General features: G+C 37.8%; 1 non-coding gene across 1 annotated transcript; it reads left to right on the top strand.

The window, feature by feature from the left end:
• The first annotated feature begins 1260 nt into the window (after positions 1-1260).
• Positions 1261-1367, top strand: LOC148544635 (small nucleolar RNA R71). The gene has a single exon (XR_015901681.1). It is a non-coding gene; the product is annotated as a small nucleolar RNA R71 (small nucleolar RNA).
• Positions 1368-9252: the final 7885 nt, after the last annotated feature.

Genomic DNA, 9252 nt, shown 5'->3' with positions numbered 1-9252 from the left:
CTCCTTGGGTCCTTTTTTTTTGTAGGCAACTCTGGTTGAATGAGGGCGCTGCACTCCTTGTTCATCACTATAGTTTGGCCTCCCTTGAGTGAGCTTTTCCTGGGAAGCAGTTCCTTCATATACTTGATGTATGCAGGCATTTGTTGGATGGTCTTGATGAACGGTATGTTTACATGCAGAGATGCAAACAAGTCAAAAAATCTTGAGTATATTCTCTTCTCCACAGCACCATTGAGTAGTTGAGGAAAGGGTGCATAGAGTCTCAGCAGCTCCTGTTGTGAGATTTTTGGTTCTTGGTGATCTTTTTCCTTCTCCTCTGCTGAGGTATCTCCAGGTTGTTCTGACGGCTTGTTTGGCTTGTCCTCAGTCTCCTTATCACTTATAGTGACCATCTTGCAATCTTCCCATCTTACTTTCTTTGTTTCTCCTCTCGGATTTTTCTCTGTGTCACTTGGGAATCCATCTGTAGGTTTGGGAATCTGCTCAGAGAGATACCCTACTTGAGATTCCAACCTCTTGATGGTGTCTCCCTGGTTCTTAAAATTTGCTCGCACTTCCTCCTTGAACACCTTGTTGTCTTGAATCTCTTTGCCTATGCCTTCAAGTAGATTCTCAATCCTTGAGAGTCTGTCATCAATTGATGGGTGATTAGGATTAGAAGTGAAAGGATGAGGAGTGTTATTTTGGTTTGGATATGGATGTGGAGAGGTGTTGTTATGGTGGTGTTGATATGTTCTCTGTGTGAATTGTTGGTGAGCTGCATTGTTGTTGGGGTTGTGACGTCTCTGATCTTGGCCTTGATCTTGTTGATTCCCCCACCCAAAGTTTGGGTGATTCCTCCAACCAGGGTTGTAGGTCTTGGAGTATGGATCATGGTTTTACCTAGGTAAATTCCCAATGTAGTTGGCTTGCTCCTGACTACCCTCTGCTTCTTCATTCACTCCTTCTTGGGTTGCTGATGAAGTGGTGATTGCTGCTACTTGGTTCTTCTCCATTTTCTTGGTGAGGTCAGCCAGCTACTTGGTAATGAGCTTATTTTGGGCCAGCAGAGCATCTACATTGTTTAGCTCCATCACTCCTCTAGTGTTCCCTCTTTCAGAAGCATAGAAATAGTCATTTTCTGCTACAGTCTCAATGACATCTATGGCTTCTTCAATGGTCTTCTTCTTGTTCAAAGATCCCCCGAATGAGTGGTCTACTGCTTTCTTTGATTCATAAGAAAGGCCTTCATAGAAAATGTGTAGCTGCACCCATTCATTGAACATATCTGGTGGACACCTCCTTGTCAGGTCCTTAAACCTCTCCCATGCTTCATATAGAGTCTCACCATCTTGTTGCCTGAAAGTTTGGACCTTAGCTCTCAGCCTGTTGATTCTTTGGGGAGGATAGAATCTGGCTAAAAATTTGTTCACCACATCTTCCCAAGTTGTCAAACTCTCCTTTGGAAAAGACTCCAGCCACTTGGTTGCCTTATCCTTGAGTGAGAATGGAAATAAGAGCAGTCTATAGGCGTCAGGATGAACACCATTAGACTTCACCGTGTCACATATCCTCAGGAATGTAGTTAGATGTTGATTGGGGTCTTCTTGGACTCCTCCTCCGAACGAACAGTTGTTCTGAACAAGAGTGATGAGCTGCGGTTTTAGTTCAAAATTATTGGCATGGATGGTCGGCTTTTGAATGCTACTTCCACAGTTTCCTGGGTTTGGATTGATGCAAGAGCCTAAAACTCTTCTCTCCTCCCCAGCATGATTTGCTCGACCTTCTCTGCCATGGTTGTGAGCCTCTTCTTCATGATGGTTTTCCATGTTTTCTTCCATGTTTGGTTCAAAGTATTCCTCTTCTTCCTCGGCACCCACTACTCGTTTTTCTCTTGCTTCTCTCCTTAATCTAAGGAAGGTCCTCTCAGGTTCTGAATCAAAGGAAGTTGAAGCCCCACTTCTTCTCCCTGTCATACAACTAACAAAGCACAAGAAAGGAAAATAGATGCAGAAAGTATTTCTGTTAGAATTACTGTTAGTGTGAGTGATGCAATATATCAAACAGTTAGTGGGTTAGTGAACTGAATTGTAAATAACTAAAAAAAACGAAAAAGTAGGGGGAGGGGGAAGAAATTAACTAAAACTGAAAGTAAATTACTCAAACAAAAAATTAAATCGAACAAACTAAAAATGCTCAATCTAGTTATCCTCCAATTTAATCATTGTTGATTCAAAATCAATCCCCGGCAACGGCGCCATAAACTTGATGCACACGGAAAACTTGTCTCTCAACAATTTTCCTTCGGCAAGTATACCGAATTGTCGTCAAGTAATAACTCACAAAAGAGTGAGGTCGAATCCCACAGAGATTAACGGATTAAGCAATCAATGGTTAATTGATTATTCTAGTTAGACGAATCATATTGGGGTGATAAGTAACAAGGAAATGTAAATGGCATAAAAGTAAAGAAAGCAATAAAGTGCAGAAAAGTAAAATGGCAAGAAGAGTAAATGTAAGAACTAAAAATAAAATGAACATTGGGATCAAGAGATATTGAAATCCTCCGGATCAAGTTCATTCTCATCTCTTCCTCAATCAATGCATTCATTGATCTCCTTGGCAATCTTAAGTGATCAAATTACAATTCCTTGTAATTCAATCTCTCAAATCTTGATCAATAGCCAATTCCTTGGTCAATTGCTCATGAGAAGAGATGAAGTATGGTCACTGATTATACCACATGCATTCCCAAATCAAGTGTTGTTAGAATTATAGTCACCATATCCTTCCAACCCCAATTTGGTCCAACATGAGAAAGCATTTCTAGCAGGATCTCTTCTGAACCTTGGAAGAGGTGGTGTGAAAAAGGAAGGTTCATTGTTTGGGAAGGAAGTTTCATAATTGGAAGTTGGTTCATCTTGGTAAGGGTATGAAGATGGTATATATTGAGGTGGTTCTTGAGAGTAATTGTGTTAGAATGGTGGTGGTTCTATGATGGTTCATATGGCTCATAAGGTGGTTGGTATGGTGGATAAGGATTAGGGTCATAATGAGGTGTTTGGTGGTAAGGGGCTTGTGAGTAAAGTGGTTCAAAGTCATGTTGAGGGGGTGGTTCATAGGCATGTGGTGGTGGTTGTTGACAATCACAATAAGGGTCACCACATCCATTAGATTGATATGCATTAGGATTAGAATTATACCCATAAGAAACCAGAGAGGGTTGTTGCCAATAAGGTTGATCAATCCCTTGAGGCTCCTCCCATCTTTGATTGTTCCATCTTTGATGCACATCCTTATTGTAGCTTCTATTTCCTACAACATAATTTGAACCAAACTCATAGCCAAAGTGATGGGAATTTGTAATGGCAAATAAAAACAAAGCTAGCAAAAATAAGCAACAAAGTCCTAAAGCTAACAAAAACTAGCAAATAAGCAAAAGGCAAACATATTCACAATATTCACAATAGCCAATAATATAACACCATTGCAACTCCCCGGCAATGGCACCATTAATTTGATGGGCGAAGATCGTCGTCGGTCTAGATTTTCTTCTTAAAGTAAGGAATCACTTCGTTGTGAGCATAGCTCCAAACCAACAAACAATCCTCGCAATCAAATTAAAATTTGGTTTTCTCACAAGTACAAACCCCAATAAATTTATAACCGAAGTATTTGAACTTCGGGTTGTCTCACAAGGAATTACAATGAAGTGGTCAATTATTGGCTATAAAGAACAAGGGGGTTTGATTTGATAAGCGGACAATAAAATAAATGACAAGGAAAGTAAATCAAGCAAATAACTAAAGAAAGCAAGTAATAAGGAGAGACATTCATGGCAAGGTTTGAGATCATAGGCTTTCTATCCTAGTCATACAATGATTAATTCATCTTATTTAGTCAACTCCAACAAATGGAAGAAGGTATCGTGTTATCTTCATATATGGAGAATGTCAAACAAGACTAATCAATCATATCACAATAATTAATAAGAATTTATTTCATTTCGTCATCTCAAACATTGGAAGAAGGTGTAAGTTATCTTCCATGAGAGAAAGTCAAACAAGACTACTTAATCTCAAATCAAAAGTCCTAATCAACTTACTAATCAGATTAGCAAAAGATTAGCGTCATTGAAAATGATATTAACTAACAACTCTAGATCACCAATCTAAATTGGGTATTAATGACTCAAGATTGCCCAATTACTCTTTCCAAGCCAAGAATGCTCAAAATCTACTCTAACATCCAACCAAACATTTTATCAAACACTTGGAAGGCATAAAAGGAAAGCATAATAAATGACAAGAAATAGTAAAATCTATCAACTACAAATTGTAAGGAGAAAGATCAACAACTCAAATTAACAATAAAAGAACATCAAACATTAAATTTCATTAAATGTAAATCAAATCCAACAAGAGCATCCATGAACATAAAAGAGAAATTAATATGAAAACTAAGAGAATCAAGTAGTAAGAACAAGAAATCATAAAAGAAACAAGATGAAAACATGTAATTAAACCTAGATCTAAGAGAAATTAACCTAACCTAATTCTAGAGAGAAGAGGGAGCTTCTCTCTCTAGAAACTAACCTACATGATACTATACTACCAAACAATTGCTCCCCCTTGCCCAAGCTTGAATTTTGCATGAAATAGCATTAAAAATGAGTTGTGTTGGGCCCAAAATGCTTCAGAAATCGCTGGGGGGGATTACACTTTAGTGGGCCACGAGCAGCATTGGCGTGCACACGTACATGGTGCGTGCGCGCCCCTATACACGAAGAACATATGGAAAATTTTATATTATTTCGAAGCCCTGGATGTTTGATTTCCAACGCAATTGGAACCGCCTCGTTTGGACCTCTGTAGCTGAAGTTATGGTCAATTGAGTGCGAAGAGGTCAGGCTTGATAGCTTTACGATTCCTTCATTTCTTCATGAGTTCTCCCACTTTGCATGCTTTTCTCCTCACTTCTTCCATCCAATACTTGCCTTATGAACCTGAAATCACTCAACAAACATATCAAGGCATCAAATGGAATTAAAGTGAATTGAATTTAGCTATTTTAAGGCCTAAAAAGCATGTTTTCACATTTAAGCACAAATCAAGGAAGAATTACAAAACCATGCTATTTCATTGAATAAATGTGAGAAAAGGTGATAAAATCTCCCCAAATAAGCACAAGATAAACCACAAAATTGGAGTTTATCAGCGTGCCTGACACGTACGCGTGACCCGCGAAGATGACCAGCGACGCGTGCGCGTGACTGACGCGTACGCATGGCATGCGCTACCTGCAAAAATCGCAAAAAATGCTGGGGGCAATTTTGGGCCAAGTTTGGACCCAGTTTTTGGCCCAGAAACACAGACTAGAGCCAGGGGCAGAGCAGAGACTCAACACACATTCTCATTAGCATAGTTTTAGTTTTAGATCGGAATCTGAGAGAGAATTCACTCTCCTCTAGGTTTTCTTCACATTCATAGTTTTTATACTTTTTATGCTTTTGCTTTGGATATTGAGAAGAGATACTACCTCCATTGAAATCACCATTATTCTAGTTTGTTTTCTTATTCCTTTACTCTTTTGATTACTTATTAACCCTGTTCAGATAAAGATGTTGCATTTTGGGATTTATTAGTGCAAAGAATTACTTTTACCTTTAATTAATTTTCAGTTCCTATTTTATTTAATTTATCATGTCTTCTTCTTATATTTCTGTGAACGTTGTATTCATGTCAATGGAGTAGACTCTCAACTTAACTTGGGGGTTGATTAAAAGGAGACCCTTGAGTTGGAATACTCAAGTGATTAGTTCAATTGGAAGTTATTGACTAACTCTCTATTTACTAATGCTAATCCTTCCTTAAGGAGAGGATTAGGACTTGCGAATAAGAGTTATCTCAATCACTTGACTTTCCTTTATTTAGTAAGGGTTAACTAAGTGAAAACAACAACCTCTTACTCTTCCACTCGGGAAAATCCAACAAGGATAGAACTTTCAATTAATCTTCCCCCGGTCAAGGCTTTTATTTGATTGTATAAATTCTCTCGCTAATTTCCATTGCTTTAATTTACAACCATTTACTTTCCTGTTCTCCAACTCTCAAAATTTCTCGGAAAACTCCTGACTAATAAAATAGCACTCCTTTGTCAACTCATTGGGAGACGATCTGGGATTCCTACTCCCAGTATTTTTATTCTAAATTTGTGACAACCCTTCTAAATTGATAAGCAGATTTTCATCGATTAGGAACTGTACTCGCAACATTATTTCTGTATTAATTTCTTAATTGGCTAATTTTCGCTCGCATCAGGACTCAATGGAAAATCATGAAGAAGAAATGGAGGAAGGAAATCAAGGGAATCCATATTTAATTGAAGCAGAGAGCTACATAGATGAAGGGCTCATGGAACTACCAATTCAAGAGGCTTTTGATGAAGAGAACACTCCAACAATCACACAACCACCAAGTCTTGAAATCAAAGAAGTGAAGGCAACCAACAAGAGCACCGAGAAGAGGATTGTGACCAAGCCACAATTGATCATATCCATAAAGAAAAAAAGGTCAACTACAAGCAATCCAACCCCTGATCCAGCAAGCAAGTTCAATCCAGCAAATAACAAAAGAAAGCTTGCTGAGAAGAGACCAAGAAAGGGGACAATGACTGACTCTTCTCTTCCCTTAAGGTCATTACTCTTAACAAACTGGAAGAAAAAGAAGAAAGTTGAGAATAATATGTCAAGCTAATGACACTAAAAGAGTGCTTGTTGGGAGGTAACCCAACCTTAGGTAACATTTCATTTCTCTGCTTTGTTTAATTTCTCTCTTTGCTTTGTTTATTTTCAAATAAAATTGACATATGATTACATTCTAAGTTTGGTGTTGCCCTGCAACAATCTGTTTTCAACCTTTCTGGATGATTGCATCAATTCTAAATTGAAAGTGTCATACTAAGTTTCTAAGTTTGGTGTGCCACTTAATTTTATATGCAATGAATCCAACAACACCACTTGTCTGCATAATCATAATGCCTTTGCGGTGTTATCTTTCTGTTGGTTTGACATCTTATTCTCTTTGTTTTAGTCATTTCATTGTTTTTAATACTTTCTTTTATTTTACTCCTTAACTGTTTTTGTTAATACCTCACCAAGAATCCTTAGTCGTGAAAATTCTTTGCTTGGTGATTGTGATATTAGCATAGAACAGTTTTCTTTGTTTAGTTTTAGTTCTAATAAATTGACATGTAATTGCATTCTATGTTTGGTGTTGCTATGCAACAAAATTTATTTCCAATCTATATTGGATACTTGCATCAATTCTAAGTGAGAGTGTCACACTAAGTTTGGTGTGCCACTTATCTTTTATGCAATGTATCATGCACACCCACTTGTTTTTTCAATCACAATGTCTCTATTTCTCTATGCCTTCATTGTTATTTTTAATTTTGCTTGCTTAAACACATGCACTGCTGACATTTTATTGTATAAGACATTCATGGTCAATTCTAGACCCTATCACCACTGTTTTAATTGTTGCTTGAGGATAAGAAAGTATTCTAAGACTGGTGTAGGAAGGGGAAGAATAGGAGGAAAAGGACAACAACAGTGAAGATGAATTACAAGGTGGTAATGTTCCTTTTTTCTCCTACTTATTTCCAGCATTGTAAATTGCATGATTGTCTTCTATCTTCTCTGTATGCATGTATGTTGTGAATAAGCATAGTTTGATTGCTAAATTGTAACATGTTGCTGTGACATTATGACTACCATCTTGAATTTTGTGAGTTTAAAGCAATTAAGTATCATGATCATAAACAAACAAGGAATTAATGAAGAATTTAGCATGAGCATACAAGTAATGGAAGGCTAGTATGATTAATTGTTGCTCAATTGCATTAGATTTTATTTAATTGAAGTTTTAATCTAAGACATTTTATGAAATTTTTGAAATCATAAGAACCTTAAAGAAGCAAGTGCAAAATAAGGCAAGAAAAGCAAAAGGGAAAGAATGAGAAAGCTGAAGGCTCTGAGTACCAATGACAATTCAATTGTTAAGTACTTGTAGTGTTTATGTATCAGACAAAAAGCTTGAAAACAAAACACTTAGAGTCAAGGCTAGGCTCCAGTGCAAAATCACTCCCTCAAAGCTCAAGGCTCTGAGTATCAATGATTAGAGAGTAAAGAAAAGAAACAAATGAGCTTAAAGAAGTCCTCTAATTAAATGATTGTGGTGCTTATGTATCAAGTGGTAATACTTGAAAACAAAGCATTTAGAGTCATAGCTTTGTTATTAACTCATGGGGCAAAGCACCCAAAAGGAGAAGCTAATAAGAGAATGAAAAGCTTGCTTCAAGGAAGAAATATAAGGAGAAGATTTCATAAAATGAGCTAGATAGAAGCATCAATCATTTACATTTCTGTTGTGATTGTAGCATGCATAGAAAACTAGCCAACCATGAACATCAACTTGCTATTCTTCTAACCTTGGTTTGTCAAAACTGACTGCATGATTCTTTTCTTGCTTGGGGACAAGCAAGGTTTAAGTTTGGTGTTGTGATGACATGTCATCTTGTGCATGTTTTCTATGATTTTTCATACAAGAAATTGATGATTAATGCTTAAATATTGAATGTTTTTGTGCTTAAATAGTATATTTCTTTGATCCTTTGATTTTATAAACATTGTAGGAAATAAGTGGAAAAAGAAGAAAAAAAGCACAAAATAAGCTCAAAAGGAGAAAAGATGAATTTTGGGGGGTACATTTTGGAGTTTGGGCACATTTTGGAGCCTTAGGCCACGCTTTTAAAAGTGTGGCCCTTGACTAAATCAAGGAAGCGTGCTCTATTTTCACAATCAGCGCTCATTGCAAAGAGAGTGTTATGTTATCTAAGTGACCGTTTTCGAGCAAGTTTTGAATTTGGGATTGAAGATTTGGTATCGACGCACACGCGTACCTGACGTACACGCGTCGAAGTGACAACTTTGGAAGGCCACGCGTACGCATGCATGACGCGTACGCGTGGAAGTGGCATTTCAGAAGACCACGCGTACGCATGATTGATGCATACGCGGGGAATGGTAATTGTGAAGGGGCCACGCATACGCGTAGGTGACGCGTACGCGTGGGACATCGTTCTCAAAACGAGCACTACGTTCTCAAAGTGAGTGCTGATATGGACGCGCACGCGTATGGCACGCGTACACATCACAAGTTCAAATTTTGAAGGTCACGCGTACGCGTAGGTGACACATACACATGGAGGGGC

Source organism: Arachis ipaensis, chromosome B9, assembly GCF_059453495.1.
Source record: "Arachis ipaensis isolate K30076 ecotype BB chromosome B9, ASM5945349v1, whole genome shotgun sequence".
Classification (NCBI taxonomy): Eukaryota; Viridiplantae; Streptophyta; class Magnoliopsida; order Fabales; family Fabaceae; genus Arachis; species Arachis ipaensis.
The sequence above is the reverse complement of the archived record's forward strand: the minus strand, read 5'-3'. Positions and strand labels throughout refer to the sequence as shown.